This window comes from Psammomys obesus, unplaced genomic scaffold (genome assembly GCF_907164565.1).
Source record: "Psammomys obesus unplaced genomic scaffold, mPsaObe1.curated_primary_1811, whole genome shotgun sequence".
NCBI lineage: Eukaryota > Metazoa > Chordata > Mammalia > Rodentia > Muridae > Psammomys > Psammomys obesus.
The window spans coordinates 11981516-11988673 of record NW_026592890.1 but is presented as its reverse complement, the minus strand read 5'-3'; positions in this window follow the sequence as shown (position 1 = coordinate 11988673).

The window sequence follows — 7158 nt, the reverse complement described above, 5'->3', positions numbered from 1 at the left end:
TTACCCAATAAAGCACGTCGGAAAGAAATGGCTAGTGTGTGGCACTGTGATGACTGGCTTCCACTGGCCTTTGACTGGGTCTGCAATTACCTAGGAGACACACCTCTGAGTATGTCTGTGAAGCATCCTATAGAGGTTTGACTGAGAGGGAGGTCCTAAATAAAGGCAGTACCATTCCAGAGACTGGGATTCCAGGTTGAAGGGAGGATTAAAAGAAAAAGGAGAGAAAAACTAAATACACCTGCATTCCCCTTTCTTAGCTTTCTGTTCAAATGAGATGTTAGGATGTAAGGAATCCCACCTGCCACAAAGCCTTCCCCAGCACAATGCACTGCATCTCCCCAAACTATGACCCCAAATAAATCCTTTCAGTGATAAGTTGCTTGTCGAGAATTTGATCACAATCAGCCGGGCACACACCTTGTAATCACAGCACTCAGGGAGGCAGAGGCAGGTAGATCTCTGTGAGTTCTCAGCCAGCCTGTTCTACAAAGCAAATACAAGATAGCCAAGACTACTTTTCCTGTCTCGGAAAAAAAAAAAAGAAGAAGAAGAATTTGCTCACAATCATGAGAAAAGTATACAGGCACCTAGGTGGAAGGAGGTGATCAGTTTGAGTCTGACCAGCATTGTGTCCACAGAAACCACATGGCACATGTGGGGAGGGGCACTCAGAGGATCGACAATGACCTTTCCTCTTTGGTATTATATTCTCTTCCCCTCAATAACATAACGTCCACAAGCCTTGGGCACAGGACTATGACCTTGAATTAGACTAGAGAAGGGAACCTGATTCTGGGAACCTGAGTTCTGCCGTCTCAAGCCTGAGTGGGGGCAGAAGCTGTAGATAGTGTAGGCCCCTCCTTTTGGCCAAGAGTTGAGACCTGAGCTTGTCCCAAAGTTATATCAACAACTAGGTCCATCCATAACAGTACTCATGAGTTTTCAGAACCACAGTTTCTCTAGCTCATCCTATTCCTCATCACAGTGTTTTCTTCATCCGTTGGAGTTGCTCAAGAATTAGCAAGGACAGATAAGAACTGCTCTAGCAACAGACAAAATACTGTTTTTTATTAATCTGGACAAACCAGTACAGTACAAACAAAGCCATATTAAAAAGACATGTCCACAGGCCCCCTGTTCTTGCTTATGTCACAGTGATTCACATGCCTGGCTCATCCTGTACATGAGCTAAAAGTCTGAATGAAGCACAAAAATCTATCCAGATTCCATTTAGTAGGAGTAGGCAAGGATAGAAAATGCCTACTGGAATCACTTGATGGTTGAGGAGGATAGCACAGGAAAACTAACAAAAGTCCACATTGTAGCTTGTGTAGTCAGAGAACTCCTCACTGAGATGAAAATGCAAGCAAAGACTTGGGGCTTGTGGGAAACCGGGCTGTGGTCTGTCTACATGCACAGTCTGGGCTGAGTAGCCAGTTTCAGGGAACATCTGACTGATACAGGAACGGGGCAGCTTTGGTTTGTATACAGGGATCAGATTGGAAACTATGATAGGGGGTCTGTCCTGTAGACCCAGCATCTTACCATTTTGCTTCTCTTAAAGCAAAGCATTTTGGGAGTCTCCATCTTTCAAATTACAGCCTATTTTTTTAAAAAAAGGTCTTCTGGGCTGGCCAGACAGCTCAGCTGGTAAAAACACTTCATGTGGCCTAGGAGCCCAGAGTTGGGTCCCTGGAGTCTGTGTAAATAGGAAACGAGAGAATCATCCTGTTTCACAGAGGTGTGCTCTGGCCTCCACATACACATGGTGGCACATGCGTGCTCTCTCTTTCCTACAGAGAGAGAGAGAAAGAGAGAAAGAAACAATGAAATAAATATTAAAAATATTTTCCAACACTTCTCTAGTCCTCAAAATCACTTTAAAATTCTATATAGTATTCCATTGTGTTGATACATCTTTGCTTATAGAATCTGTTCCCACAGATGAATATTTTTGTTTCAATAAACATGTTTCCACTCTATGCTCGTGACATCCCCAAAGTAAACTTGTTAGATGAAGGTGTGAATATGTCTATGCCTCTTGCTATGTACAACAATAAAATAATTTCAAAGCAAGGTTCACCTTTCAGATACGAAAAATAAGATTTGCTTCTGTCATTTTTATTTGTTTGTTTGTTTGTTTGTTTGTTTTTTAAGTGGTCTGAAAGATCTTCCCAACTCAAAGGCACTCCACATTTGGGATGATTACTATGAAAGTAGGTTTGGAAACTCTACAAAAATGACTTACAAACTTTGACTAAATCATATGCCATATTTCTGGCTGAGTAATTAATTGTAACTACAATCAAATCTTACTGTAATTAAAGTCAGGATTCATTTGTGATTTATTCCTTATGAAATCTATAAGACTAAAACTAAACAGAAAGAGAATAAAAATAAGACTAATATCTACTCTGTCAGATAAAGCATATTTCTACAGGATTGCTAGTTAAAGCAGGCCTGTGGTAAAAGCAAAAACATATGCACATATTAATGAATGAAATAGTCAAAGCAGTGATGATCAGTACATATGAATTTGAAAAACAATAGACAAAGTACTGAACAAAAGTTATAAAAAATATACTACATTTTGAGGGAAATTTGCCATTTCTGAAAAAAAAAAAAATTAAGGTCATTTCCCAAATACACAAAGTTAATCAAGGATAATTTAAGTCATTACCATAAAACGTGAAAACAGGACCAGGAAGATAGCTAAGCAGGTAAAGGTGTTTGCTGCCCACCCTGATGACCTGAGTTTGATCCCTGGGAATCAGACCACATGGCAAAAGGCAAGAACCAACATCTGCTAATTATCTTCTGATCCCCATATGCCATGGCACCTTCCTCTGCCCCTCTGCACACACACAAATAAAATATTAGATTTATTTACACTGTGAAACCGTAATAACGAAGAAGAAAATACAGGTAAATATCTATGTGACTTGGAGAATAACTTTTTAAATATGCAAAACTAGAATGAATTTCAAAAGACTAAATTAAGGCATATCTACATTAAAATTATCTTTAATAACAGCAAAGGGTAACAACAGTTTCTCCTTGGTTGGTCAGGGGCTGGGAAGTTGAAGTCATTAAAAGTATGCACAGCTCTAGCAGAGGACCCCAGTTGCCAGCACCCATGCCAGTCAGCTCACAAGTGCCTTTCCTCCAGCTCCAGGGGACCTCTTCTAGTCTCTGCAGGTACTGCACTCACGTGCGCAAACCCAAACACATCATACATAATTAAAATATAAACTGAAACAGGCAGACAGACCATTGCCATGGACATATGCATGAGAACCTCCTTCAGCAAAGCTTCGGGTAAATGCTTCTGCCGTGCTCCTTATTCAAAATAAAGGACTCTTTAAAACCTTGAGTTCTAAGTATTATGCATAGATTTTGTTATGTGTCTGCAACACTTCTTGATATTTTCCATTATGTTTTAATGAACCATCTGTCTAAAACTTATTTTCAAAAATCGAGCCATTGGTAATTGTGTAAATTACAGACTTGTCAGTGCTTGTATAATGACTTGTGGTTTAGCTGTTGCCACCTAAGCTAAGTGCTCCAAGAAACTGGGGTGCAATTTTGGCTTAAGCAGTGACACAAGACAAGGAACTTAAGGACCAAGCTCAATGCAAATGTGGACATACAGTCACAGCACCTCTCACGAGTCAGAAATGCACATGGCTCTGTAGGCTTAAGGAAAATCTCCAAGGTAATAACAAAGAAAAAATAAACCATTCAATTGAACAAGAGCTAAGGAAACAAAAAATCCTAAATAAGGTCAGGACTCAGGAAGATGGGGGAGCCATGACAGCAAAGGCCGTGTGAGTAAGCCCAGTTACAGGAGGACCAGGACCCCTGGAGGGAAAAGGCCTCCATTATCTTCTGTCTTGTGACCAGACTGAGACTTCTACATAGGCCACAAAACCAGGGTATTTCTTTAGCCACCAGCTAAAGGTGGGGGTGGGGGAACACATTCAAGATTCCCAACCGTAGCAGTGGTCAGTGATTTTTTCTGGCCCCAGGGCAGACAGAAAGAATAACCTCTCACTTAAGCTATCACACCAAGAGAGGCAAGGAATGCTAAAACCCAGAGGCCAGCTAGAAGAGACAAAGCCTCCAAGCACTGGTTTGTGGAGCAGGGTCGTGGAGCAGAGCGCAAGAGCTTGTGCAGCAGTGGGAAAGAATGGCCCACCAGGTCAAAGAAGCCTTGCTCAGGGAGGGGTTCCACACACCTGCTACCACCTTGTGGATGGGCATGCCCCTGGGTTAGGCGTGAGGGAATTTTTTTTTTTTTTTTACTTCTATCAATCTCAATACATCATGGAAATCTAATATGGCTGTAAAAATGTGGGTATTTCCGTACTTATGACTAATATCTACTTATAAGTGAGTACATACCAAACATGTCTTTTTGTGTCTGGGTTGCCTCACTCAGGATGATCTGTCTGGTTCCATCTATTTTCCAGAAATTTTCCTGATTTCCTTGTTTTTAAGGGCTGAGTAGTATTCCATTGTGTAAATGTACCAGTTTATTTGACCATTCTTCAGTTGAGGGACATCTAGGTTATTTCAAATTTCTGGCTATTATGAATAAAGCTGCAATGAACAAGGCTGAGCAAGCAGATGTCTGGCCTCAGTGTGAGAGGATGTAACTAGTTCTGCAGCAACTTAATGTGCCAGGGCGGGTTGGTACCCATGGAGGCTTCCCCCTTCTTTGAGGAGAAGCAGAGGAGAGAAGAGGGAGGAGGAAGGGGAAGAGTGGGCTTCGATCAGGGTGCAAAGTGAATAAATAGATAAATTAATGGAGAAAAACCACTAAGCTATCCCTTTGGCAATGGGTAAAGAGATACCTTGTTGGTGGTGGTGTTCTTAACAGTTCTTATCAGTCAGGGCAGAGCAGATGGCAGTCCTGTGTTCATCTTAGCTTGATTCCTGGCTTGGTGGCCAAAGCTGTCTTATGCCTAGGACTCATTTTTTTTAAAAAAAGTAGAGATTTAATATTTCACATTGCAGCTGGGTAGGACTATTTAATTGCTTCCTCCCTTGGCAGCTCAAGTAGTCTTTTCTGGAACCATAGAAACTAGACTGATGTAAATAAGGCTTTCAGGTCAGATTCAGCTTAAATCATCCAAGTCTGTGTCTTAAAGGCTCAGCGTATTTAACAAGAGGTGTCCTCCCTCAATCTGAGAGGCAGCCTAGAACGATAGCCTCAATCATACTGTTTCAGGAGTCACTTGAACTACCCTGACCAACCAGGCAGTTTTCTGTGCCTGGTACTATGGTGTTTGTTAGTCTATGATTCTTTTGGGGAGCATTGCCAACCAAGTGGCTTAACTTCCATACATATAATTTTATAATGTATAATATATTATAATTTGTATAATTTTATAATTTGTACTATATGTTGCAATTTATGTAATTTATAATACATAATGCTTTTAGGTAAATATACAATATGATTCCTTGAGGCTTTAGCAAACAACCTTGGTGTTCTTTGTCCCTCATTACTCCTATATTGACTTACCTACCTACCTCCTCCCTAGTTGGAGATCCCTTCCAGCTTTTCCATTTCAACTGATAATAATGACGAAATAGAAAGAGGCTATCGAGGAGGAGACACAGGATGAGCTCAAGGGAGAAGTTGGGAAGGGCTAGTGGGGGAAAGAGAAAGGGAAAAGCAATGTAATTTTACTTCAATTAAAAATATATTTTAAAAATTTAAAAAAAGTCCAGTGTTTAGATATTCTGTAATTGACTCTACAAACACTAGTGTATTCTGTTTCGTTAGCACATGATGAGTCATCCTTTCCCCAAAGTCCTTGCTTCTTGAGACATTGCTGAATTCTTCCAAGGACACAGTGCACTCTTGTCCAGGTATTCACAAGGTAGCATTTGGCACCACCAGCACGGCCTGGGTACAGCCTGCATGGTTGAGCCGTCGTCTGCTGACGAAATCTATGCAAGCCCTCTAAGTCCACACACGCCTTATTAGGCCTTTGTAACAGTTACCTCCGTGTGTCACACATAGCTTCACATTTGTTTCCTGTTGATTTGCCTCCACTTGTTCTCTTTTCTCACTAAGAATTAATGTGGAAGAGATGTCGAGTTCTCAGCATTTTATCTCTCCTGTCTACAGAGTGCCTAGAAATTTGCTTATAAGAGTAATAAAAGGGTTATTATTATAAAAGGAGAGCCACTGTTATTGCAGAATGTGAAAATTCCCTTTAGGGTGGGACTATGTGCCAAGTGGTTATAGTACTCCATAGAACAAGCTGGTTACCTAGCAACTGAGCCAGATGGTGGGAAGGAGCCAGAGTTAAGTGAAAGAAGCTGCAAGACCAAGACCAGCCATTCTCGACCTTTCTGCTGTTATGACCCCCTACTACAGTTCCTCTGGTTGTTGTGGCTCCAGCCATAAGACTATTTTTATTGCTACTTCATAACTGCTTTTTCTATCGTGAGTCATTATGCAAATATCAATGTCTTCCGATGGTCATAGGCGATCCCTGTGAAAGGGTCATCTCACAACCCACAGGTTGAGAACCACTGACCTAGCCAGAGCTCAGTTTTTAAAACCCAGAGTAATCCAGGGACACGCTTGAAATCTCAGCAGTAGGTAGTGAAATAAGAGAACCAGGCTGAGCTGCATAGCAAGATCCTGGGGGCAGGCTGCGTAGACACCAGAACACAGAGCAGAGAGCCTAGAGGGTGTCTGTAATGATTTGAATGAAAATATCCCCATAGGCTCAAGTATCTGAACACGTGGCCCCAGCTGGTGACACTGGTGGGCTTGAACCCAGGTCACCAGCATGTCAGCAGGCTCTTTTACCCACTGAGCCACCTCACCAGCCTCATGGAATGTAAATTTGATATTAAAGGGGAAAAAAAACCTAAACAAACATTGAAATCCAGTCAATGATATAGATGACAGTCTGTGAAAGTGTAGAAGGAAAGCCGGAGAGATGAATAAGCAGACAGATACGCAATAAAACGAGTGTTGTGAGCTGTCAGTGGTACAGCAGAGATGGCATGAAGTTGTCTCCTGAGACCCACTTCCAACCTTGTGTTAGGTTTTATTGCACAATTTTATGGTCAGTCTTCTTTGGCTTCAGTTTTTTTTTTTTTTTTTTTTTTTTTTTTTTTTTTTTT